This window comes from Ursus americanus, chromosome 2 (assembly GCF_024610735.1).
Source record: "Ursus americanus isolate L20-20 chromosome 2, mUrsAme1.1.p, whole genome shotgun sequence".
NCBI lineage: Eukaryota > Metazoa > Chordata > Mammalia > Carnivora > Ursidae > Ursus > Ursus americanus.
Genome location: NC_142128.1, coordinates 4,511,074 through 4,522,698, shown reverse-complemented (window position 1 = coordinate 4,522,698; position 11,625 = coordinate 4,511,074).

Sequence of the window (11,625 nt, the reverse complement as noted above, 5' to 3'; positions counted from 1 at the left end):
CAGGATCTTGTTTCCACCTCGAGACAAAGACTGAATGCGAATGCCACTCACCATAACCAGAGGCCACACTGGCCCCTGTGAGGCTCTGTGCAGTTTTTGCTCTGTATTTTTTTTTTAACTTTGAAGTCATGTCTTTAATTATATCTGATTAGCCTGAACATACTTATTTAGGTTCTTGCCATATTGTTCCATAAGCTTATTTTGTATTTTTTGGTAAATTTGTTGACTGCTTTTCTTGGCATTAGATCTCTTCATATTTTGGAAACTGACTTTGCAGGCAGGCTCATCTGGAGTAGGAGGGCTTTTATTTGTTTCTTTGGGTAGTGGTTGGGTTTCATTCTCTGTCCCTCCCAGCAGTTGTTGGTTACCTCCATGCGAGCCGAGAAATGTGGTAACAGTGCTCTGGGATTGCTGCTCCCTCAGGATACCAGGCTTGCTGCGACCCAGGGAAAGTGGCAGCATGCAGTCGGGCTGGACTCCTGGTCAGGAAGCTGGCTCTCAGTCCCCTCCACCCACCTCCCTAGGTCCTCAGCTCCCCGTAATCCACAGTCCCCGGCAGCAGGTGGGCAGCCCTCGTTCCCAGCTCTGTTTCACCCCCTGAACGTGCCTCAGACCCTTTTCTCACCAGAAGCCTTTTCAGTGTCTTTGTCCCCAGAGCTCTGCCCCCAGCACCTCCCGCTCCCTTCCAAACCTAGAGCCAACCAGGCCTTTTCGCTCATCACTCACATTGCTTCTGCTTATTTTTGAGCCAAAGAGATGTTTACTTTGCTTTTGGATCCTGGCTCTGTCTTTTTAATTATCTCTTGATAAAGTTTATCTTTCAGTGCTGTGTGATCAGAACAGGGAGGATGCTGGATGCGACGCTGCTGTGCTATCTCGCCCAGACTGATATCACTTTTATTACTTCCCCTTAATTTTGTTCCCTTTACCCTCCCTAGTTGTTCACTCTGTATCCATCCTCCCCTTCTTTTGCTCTAAGAAAATCTCGTACTACTGGGAGTGCCGATGTGCCCCAATGACATTTCCCAGACTCCTCTGTAGACAGAAATGGCCAATTAAATGTAAGGAAAAGAGAATTATGTGGGGCTTCCAGGAAAGTTCTTTAAAAGGGCCTGATTCTGTTGGGGGAGGGGTATACCTTTTTGCCCTTTGATCTTTCTTTTCTTGTACCTGGAATGCAGATGTGATGGGTAGAGGTCAGCTGCCATCTTGAGACAAAGAAGTCACTTCAAGGATGGAAGCCACATGCTGAGAACAGCTGAGCAGAAAAGCAGCAAGGACCTGAGTTCCCCAAGAGCACAATCAAGGTGGGCTGGGCACTGGAGATGTAACCAAGTTCCTGCCCCAGGAACTTTCCAGTTAGGATGACCAACCTTTGCCGCTGCTGCTGCTGTCAGAAGCAATTTTTCAATAGACCCTCCGTACTTGCATCATTCCCTGAAGATTCAAAGTCCCAGGTAGAAGCATATGATTGGCTGGGCTTGGGTCAGGGGCACATTTCCCAGCTGCCAGGAAGTTAAGAATACCTAGCCCCTTTGGCATCTATAGTGGGACACAGGCACTGCCTCCCACTAAGACCCACACAGAGGATTCCTCCCTGGAGAGTCAAAAACCGTGGGTAGCTTCCATTGTACCCCTGTAGTAACTGAAATATAGGGAAATCTCTGGCTGGAAATCCGACCCCTTGACAAGGTAAGCTGTGGCTTATTTCTATTCAATATCAGTGTGGATGCTGAAGAGAACACAGGGATGGGCTCAGGTCTTGGCAGGCATCCTGCCTTTCCAGGCTTTTCTTAATTCTCCATTATCCAGGCTCACTCGTGCAAATCCTGGGGAAGCTCCTTTCTTTGATCCTGGTTCTCGGCTTTCCGGACTTTAGCTCCATTTCATGTTGGCGCTTCTCCCAGCTCCCATCCCAAACCTAGCCCTTTACAACAGCCGATGCACACAGGCCCGGCCGTACTGTTCCTTCAAGGACCTCCTTTCCACATGATCAGCCCGCTCTTAGAGGGTCTGGACCAGGAGCAAGTCAGCTGAGAACAGTCCTAGGACCAGCCGTGCCTTCCCGAATCACTATGCTGAGATGCGGATTCTCATGTCCTGTCCCGCTTAGGATTTCTTTCCAGGCAGCGGTGACAAAAATGTGAACTTGCTTTATTGCTACTTGTCATTCATGGAGCTGGTGGCTGAGAACTGGACGACCTGCAAAAAACCCAATGTTTTTGCTAGCGCAGTACTCAAAGCATCAGGAAGACGCCCCCTCCCTTCCCCCAGCGGCCAAATCTTACACAAGTCCATCTAACTGGAAGGGCCTGGTTTGAGCCCAGAACCCTAGCGGCAGGGAAGGCTGGAAAACGCAGTAGTTAGCGTTCCGTCAGGCACACTTAGAAGGACGTGAGAATGGGTAGGCGTGCCCGCTCACCATGTCCTCACCCCCTGCCATCAAGAGGGAACCCCGCAGGAAGCTACTTGTCGACACCAGGACTTGTGGGGTGTCACTGCCTGGTCCCGAGGTTGTCATGTGGCAGCCATGACACATGCGTCAGCCCCCAGACGCAGCTCCCTGCCAAAGGCCAGCAGACACCGATTTCCACGCACAGAAGGTGGCAACCGGATGGCTCTGGTCTGTTTTTGTGAATCATCTCAGGAGACTGTGGGTGCGCCATTCCAGGATCTGACTTGGAGTAGCTTCGGGAAATGTCATCGGAGCATTAAGGAACCTTAAGTGAAAGGCGTCAGGACACATCTGTCCTACGCCTATTGGACGTTACTAACTGCCTCACCCAGAGGCCATTCCTGATGCTCTGGATTCCCCGCGTAGAATCCCATGCAGATTCTTTCTCTTTTTCTCTTATTGAGGTGCAATGGACTTGGCATGAAACTAACCATTTTGAAGAGTACAGCTGAGTGGCCTGTGGTACATTTACAGTGCTGTGTCATCACCACCTCTGTCGACTTCCCGAACATTTCCGTCACTCCATTAAGCAGTCACTCCTGAGTCTCCCTCCCCCGAGCCCCAGCCACGTCTGAAGCTAGTGAGCCCCATCCTAGACTCTTTAGTTAAGACAATACTTTTCCATTTTTGGCTCCGGCTCATGTGAGCTGTACTTGCACCGGAAAGAGTCCTAAACGGCAAAGCATCCCTCAGGTTCCAGCGTAAGCATCTGTTTGTCAGACAGGACTTCTGCTCCCCTAATTTAATTTCGATTGTCCTGTTCCACTGCCTTCTGGCAACGCGTGGTTCTCCTGAGCACAAATTGCAGTATGGCGTGTGTTACTGGTTTCATGGTTGTCTCCTCCGTGGGCCAGTACGATCCAACAATGTAGCAACAATGTGTTTTGTTCTCTTCCTCTGACCAGCACCGTGCCATAAAAAAATCTGTGCAATAAACATGCTGGGGGGGAGGAGAAAGTGGGAGGGGCAGGTGACATCTAGACCTAAAGACATCAGGTCTGGAGCGGTCCCCAGCTAGTGACAACTTGCTACTGAGTTGGGGAGCCTCGCTGCCCACCTGAATCTTCCAAAGCCCCATAGCTCCTCAGCCCCGAAGACACAAACACAGACCACCTTTTTGGAAACTCCTGAGAAGAGGCAAGACAAAACGATGCCAGGGACATGAAAATACCATTGATATAAATGTTTTTATCTGTTTGAAAAATTAACACAAATTATACAAATCCAAACGTATTAGAAGGCTTTAGTTTAGAGTGAAAATAAAAGGTTGAATCTTTTTCTCACACCCACTCCCTAGCTGCACCCACTTGCCATTCCTTTCCTAAAAGCCACCTGCTGTTATTAACCTCTTGTGTCCCACAGCAACGATACGCACACTCAAATGCATAGATATTTGTACCTTCGTTTTAAACAAATGCTGGAATACCAACACAGATGCTTTTATACAAGCACAATGTTTTTATCCTCTTAACCTTGTAACCTGAAGTGAGTTTCATATCAGCACGATGGGATCTACCTCTTCATTTTAATGCTACACAGTTGCATTGTGTGAATGTGACTCATTCACTCAGCTCCCCTTGAGTGGACACTTTAGGGGCTCCCTGTCTTTTGCTACTACAACCGACACCGGAAGGCATAGATGCCCCTTGCACACGCCTGTTAATAGGATCGTACGATAAACTCCTCGAATGGAATTGCTGTGTCAAAAGGGCACGTTGATTTTGAGTTTTGCCAAAGTAATTATAACATTGTACGCTCTCATCAACAATACGGGCCCCTGTTTTCCCAACAGGCTCGCCAGCAGTATGTGTTATCAAACCTCTAGATCTCTGGCAACATGATGGGTAAAACGGAAAGCCGTTGTCTTAACTAAAATTGTTAAAATAACCCACACAGAGAATACACTATGATGAACATCCGTTACCTCCAGACTCGGTTCTCGTCCATAGCCAGACATGATGTTTTTCTATATTGCTTCAGAATTTTAATTTTGTTAGAAATTTTGTTAGAAATACATGTTACAGGTGCAGTAAAACTCATATATGTATCCCTGTCTAATTTCACTCTCTTCCTTCTCCCTCTGGAAGTGATTATCATTAATCTGCTGTTCATTGCTCCCGTGCATGGAGGTTATACTGCGTGTTTATGTCCAGAAAATAATATTTGTGAATGCTTTAAAACTGTATATATTAGTCATAAATTCTGCGCATACATAAGTGTGTTTAAATCATATATATCACTCTACGTAATATACATTTATAACAGAGTCATATGTGCTAATAACGTATTGCAGTTGTATGTAGTTATTTCAACTGTGTATATTCTTCATCAAATTCATATATTTCCATTGATACAGAAAGAACATTAGATAAAATTCAACTAGAACCAGAAGGGAACTGTCTTAACCTTTTAAGGGTAATATAGCAAAAACCTACGCAAACTTTATACTTAATGGAAAAACATCAGAGATTTCTTTTAAAATTAGAAACAGATGTGTCCACCATCCTCCTACCATTTAACATAATACTGGAGTTTCCATGCAAGAAAAGAGTGGGCATAAGAATTACAATGGAATAAATTAAAATGTCATAGTTCTCAGATAACATGACTGTCTCCCTAGAAAAACACAAGAACCCATTGCTAACAGATTAGAACTTACAGAAGTGTTCATACAAGATCAACCTACAAATATCAACGGTGTTTCTCTACCAGCAATCTGAATAAATTGTTGTATCATGCTTTTGTAGGGGATGACTTAATATTATAAAGATGTCAGTCGTCGGGGCACCTGAGTGGCTCAGTCGTTAAGCATCTGCCTTCAGCTCAGGTCATGATCTCAGCGTCCTGGGATCCAGCCCCGCATTGGGCTCCCTGCCTGGTGAGCCTGCTTCTCCCTCTCTCTCTGCCTCCTGCTCCCCTTGCTTGTGCTCTCTCTCTGTCAAATAAATAAATAAAACCTTAAGAAAAAAAGATGTCAGTTGTCCCCCAAACTGTTCCATAAATAATGCAATTTCAATAAATATTTCAGTTGAGCTTTTTGAGGGCCTTCATAAATTTCTGTGGGAGAAGAAGAGTAAAGAGGCGTTCACTTACCCTACCAATGATAAGAAAGCACAAATTGGGGGCGCCTGGGTGGCTCAGTCGTTAAGCGTCTGCCTTCGGCTCAGGGCGTGATCCTGGCGTTCTGGGATCGAGCCCCACATCAGGCTCCTCCGCTAGGAGCCTGCTTCTTCCTTTCCCACTCCCCCTGCTTGTGTTCCCTCTCTTGCTGGCTGTCTCTCTCTCTCTCTGTCGAATAAATAAATAAAATCTTAAAAAAAAAGAAAGCACAAATTGTTTACCACACAATGTTAGGGAAACTGGGCAATAATACTGGATCCCTACTTCACATCATATAAAGAAGCAGATGCCAGATACACTGAAGACATACCTGCAAAGGTAAAACCACAATATTAGCAGAAGAGAATGTAGGTGATATCTTTGTGACCTTGGGGTAGGAAAGGACTCAACAAAACTGCAATATCATAGCCATGAGACAAATAATTGAAGTTGATTACTCTCAAATTTATAACTTTTGTACTATGAAGGACTCCAGAGATAAATAGATATCAGATAATAGATATCAGGGGAAAATATTTGCAATATATAAAATTCACAAGGGACTATCACCTAAAATACTCAAGCAACTCCTAGAAATAAAAAAAATAGGATAGCAATTTAATGGGAAAGTGGGGATTTTTAACATTATTCTCCTCAGAACCGATTTTGTGAATTGGTGTAAGAACATATTTCCTAAGTCTGGAAAATTCTTAGACAGCGCTCTGTAATATTGCCTTTCCATCATTTTCTCTACTTTCCTCTGAATTCCTATTTGACTACTGGACTAAAAGTGTATTTTGATCCACACCTCCCTCAACAGACCAGAATTAGCTCAAAGGAGGTCCAAATGTAAAACCATGAAGCTCTTGAGAAAACATAGGAGAAGTTTTATAAATGTTTGGTTAGACTAAGAATTTTTTTAGATACAACAAGATCCATAAAAGAAAAAATTATAAATTGGACTTTATTAAAATCAAGAACTTCAAAAGATATTGTAAAGAAAATGAAAAGGCTGAAAGAAAATATTTGCAAATCACATACCTGATAAAGGGGTTGTATGCAGAAATATATATATTTTTTAAAAAACCTCTAAAAGTTTGATAATAAGAAAACAAAGAACACCAATTTTTTTTTAAATGGGCAAAAGATTTGGACACAATCTTTGGATGGGAATTAGGTACATGAAAAGGCGCTCAGCACCATCAAACTTAGGGAAAAACAAATTAAAGCCATAATGATTATAAGTAACTAAACAAACTGACCATACCAACTGTTAGCAAGCAGGGGAAGCTGCTTTAATTCTCATTCATTGATGAAAAATGGTCAGACAGTTTGGCAGTTTCTTAAAATGTTAAATATATCCCTACCATATGACTCAGCTCTTCAAAGCCTAGGTATTTACCTAAGAGAAATGAACTGGAACCTCCCCATCCGTCCAGGAACAGATGAGTGGGTAAACAAATAGTGGTTTTTCCATACAATGGACTACTTGGCGATGAAAAGAAATACAGTATTGATACAGACTCAACCACATTGATGATTCTCAAAATAGTTAGGCTGGCTTACAGAAGCCATTCAAAAAGGAATATAACCCCGCTTTACGTAAAAGTCTAAGATTCTAGAAAATGCAAATTCATCTATAGTGACAGAAAGCATATCAGTGATTGCCTGGGAGTTACTGGGGGGGGGGCAGGGAGAAATGGGAGACAGGGATTAGTTTTGGGAGGTATAATATGTTCATTAGCTTGATTGTGGTGATGGCGTTATGGGCATACACATGCATCAAAACTTAATCAACTTGTAAACTTCATACATGTTCAATTCACTCTGTGTCACTCATTGCCCCCAATAAAACTGCACCTCTGTTATTGCAACACAAGGGCTACCTCCCAGCTTTGTTCTGATTATCCGATGAGTGGAAACCATTAAAACAGCTCCTGGCTCGTCAGAAAGCATTGTTTCTTGAAATTCAAGGCAAAATTCGTTACTTAGTTTTTCTGAAAAGAATTTTTTTTTTTTACTTTCTACAAAGAAATTTTTAACTTAAAAAACGCAAATAATAGAAAAAAAATCCAAGCGATAGCCGAACCAATTCTAATTTCAGATGTTGAATACAACTGATGCTTGCATGGTAACATCCTGAATTCCCTAAAATTCTTATTTTGTGATGGTTTAAATCCTTTGGAGAATCCTGGGACATTTCCCCAGGAAGACAGGTGTGTGGGAGAGAAAGAACTAAACATCTTTCCGGTGCAGAGGATATTACTGTTTCCCATTAATCATTGAGAACTTACATTTCCTGCGACGAGCTCCTTAAACCAATTTCTGCAACCCCACAGAAAACTTCCTCAGGCTAAGACGCCATGGGACCTTGGCGGGATGAATGACGTCCTCTAATTGGTTGAAGAGCTCGTCCAATACGCCCTCCGCTCCTTCGGGGATTGGCTGGGGCAGGCTCTCTTCTGGGCTGCTCCCTCAGGATTGGCTAAGGCTGGCTGCCCACGCTCCCTCCTCTCTCGGGATTGGCTGAAGCGCGTCGCATACTGCTCCCTTGGGATTGGCTGAGTCTGCGAAGTTCTTCCCGCCTTCTCCCAGCTGCCCTCTTGTTTTCCTTCCTCTTTGCCCTCGCTAGTCAGCCCCTGGGTGGGGGATGCTTTTCTTCTGGTTTTGAATTTCTGCCTCCTTAAACCCCCCCCCCCCCCCCCCCCCCGCCGCGGGAAGTAGGGTCGGCGTCCCTCACAGTTACAGAACCTTTGGTCTGAGATCCGGCTAATTCAATGAGTGTGGACAAGGAACTTTATCAGGATGCTGTGGTCGCCAAGGAGGAGGGAAAGCGGCCCGAAGAGCGATTCCAGGGGACTTCCTCATGGAAAGACCGCATTTTTTCTCTCCTCGTAAAAGATGAGAGAGGTCGAGTGATGCAAACGCAACTGTCCTCAACGGTTTCTGTTCTCATGTTTTAGGTGGAAGAGGAGGATAGAAAGAAGACATCAGGACAGATGGGCTGTTTCCTTGCCTGCCTCAGTTGGCCCCTCCATTCTGGATGTCTGTCTTTCCCCATGGCCTCTGGGATGGCTCTCCCGTAAGGTTTGCCGGCAGCATGACGGAACAAATAGTTTTGTGGGTGGTGCTAATCCGGCTTTAGGCTTAGGAGCAAAGTCTGAGAAAATGGCCATGGTTCAGATCTTAACTCCAACATGGATTGGTTTTATGGCCTCTGCAGGTGACTTAACCTCGAAAATCCTCAGTTTTCCCACCTAGAGAGGACTGCATAGCATATAACCGTGAGTGGTAGATTGCCGTGAGTTACACGTGGGAAGAGCTTGGGACAGTGTCTTAGCCTTTGATGTGGTGACAAATGACTGGCCCCAGATTTTATATAGCTCCACACGACAGGTCGTAATTTCTGTTCTTGATGATACCTGTGTTGTGTGGGGGGGGTGTGGGGGAGGGGCTGCTCTACTCAGTCACTCAGACAGGCTGACTGGTCAAGGGGAGTGCGAAGTCCCATGGGGTCTGTGTCCGTTCAGGCTGTTGTAACAAATTACCATAGACTGGATGGCTTAAACCTCAAATATTTATTTCTCCCAGTTCTGGAGGCTGTGCCAGCATGGTTGGATTCTGGTGAGAGCCCTCTTTTGGGTTGCATACTGACTTCTCCTAATGTCACAGCTAGCTCTCTGCTCGCTTCATAGAAGGGCACCAATCCCTCACAACCTAATTACCTCCCAAAGGCTCCACCTCCAAATACCATCATTGGGTTTGGGGGTTCAACCTGTGAATTCTGGGGGGACACACACATAACATAATAAAGTTATCACTTTCTTACTCTTTGGTTTATCTATAACCTTCCTTATTCCAAAGAAACTCCCCACCACAGGGCATGTAATTACACTCACACAAGATGCAAAATACATTCAGATAGATTCCTTCAAAACACCCAAAAGCCACCAGTCCTTGTCCTCCTTGAACAGCACCTTGTCCTTGTACCCCGGTCCCTGGCTTACTGGTGAGTGCTCTGCCAGGCACTGCCACATGCATTTACATATATCAACTCCTTTGGGTCTCACAAGCCTCCAGTAAGGGTGTTCATCCCCATTTTATAGATGAGGAAAGTGAGCCACAGAGAGCCACCCTAAGGTCTCAAGGGCTGGTAAGATGGAGAGTTGGGGTTTGAGCCCAGGCATGCAGACTCTGGAGCCCCAGCTCCACCCCTTTGCATAACTAACTCCTTCTCAGACACACTCTAAGAACACACTTATGCAATTACCCACCAACATGTTTTTATCTACCAACATGATGTCATATAGCCAGCTCTATGCCTATAGAGCAAGGTGGTGTCTTCCTTTCTTTCTTTTTTTAATATTTATTTATTTGAGAGACAGAGAGCGCCTGCACAAGCAGGGGGAGGGGCAGAGAGAGAGGGAGAGAATCTCAAGCAGATATCCTGCGGAGCGCTATCTCACGACCCTGAGATCAAGACCTGAGCAAGAATCAAGAGTTGGCCGCTTAACTGACTGAACCACCCAGGGGCCCCAAGTGTCTTTCTTTTACCTCGTGGCATGAGGAGGTTGCAGAGCCCAGATTTCCAGGAGTTTGGGGACTTAATAGTGTGTTCCACCGTGCAATGCTGGAATCGTCAGATCATAGGCATGTGACATCTCATAGCAGGAAACTCACTGCACGACCCATCCCACTGCTCTTTATGGGTGGAAGTGTGAAGTCTGGGCAGTTGAAGGGTCGTGACCAAAGTGATCCACAGCTGGGACCAGGCCGTCCCTGCTTGGAATCGTCTTTGCAAATGTGAGCTGATCCCCTCTTTAGGGCAGGACTATTGCGTAGCACTGCCTTGAGCCTTGTAATTCCACAAATAAGCAGTGCATATCTTTTCCCTGTGAGGGGAGAAAAATGTTTGTAGAGAAATCTAAAGTCTTATTTAGACTAAATTGATCGAAAGTCCATGCACTCCTCCGAGGAAATCACTGTTGTCTATGCAGTCGTCGTGACCCTTCCTATGACTTTATAGACAAATACAGTGGCTAGAGAGGGAGCATAGTAGAGTGCTGTAATATTCCTTAGGTCTTTTATTAATCATGCAGATTTGAAGTAATGCTAATAAAATATTAATAATCTCATAGTAAGCCCAAAATTTAAAATAATACAAATTTGTTAAACTGTATATTTAAAATTGACAGGAATTATAGAAGAGTAAAGCTGACATGCTTTGCCTACAAATCAGGGTAGTGTCCCTCTGGCTGATATTCAGATGTTAATTCCATTCTTTAGATTCCTGGGAATGAACCACGTCCAGAATGTCCACACTGTTCTGTACTGTTTTGTTTGTGGGTTTACCTTTGTTCGTTTTTTTTTTTTTAAGACTTTATTTATCTGAGAAAGCGAAAGGAATAGAGAGAGAGAGAGAGCACAAGTGGAGGGGCAGGGAGAGGGAGAAGCAGACTCCCCTCTGAGCAAGGAGCCCAACATGGGGCCCGATCCCAGGACCCCAGGATCATGACCTGAGACCAAGCAGCAGACGCTTAACTGACTGAGCCACCCAGGTGCCCCTGTCCTTGTTCATTTTGAATAACACATATTTATTTATATTTTTAGAGTACATATACAAATTAAAAAAGGACCCCATTTTATATCTTGGAGAATATTTTGATTCCAAAATCGATCATGAACATTGTTACACGTGAGTTACTTCCCTTACATTATCGTTTTAAATGGCTGTCACCTCCTGCAATGTACTTTACGTATGCATTGATTAGCCATTTAAATTCTCTAAATTCATATTGCTTCCATTATTTTTCTATTACAACTACATTGAACAAGGTTCATATACATACATCATTGGATGGTTATTTCATTAATGTCCACTACAAGACATAGAATTAAAGGGTATTTTTTATTGTCAATACAGAGTAGCTTCCAGAAAGTTTGTATGAATTACCCTCCTACTAGACATGAGGGAAATGAATATTTTTCTCAATCTGTACCTATCCTGGATATTAGTATTATTTTACTCTTTTCAAATTTTATTTTCCAAAAATATCTTCTTTTAAAAAAAT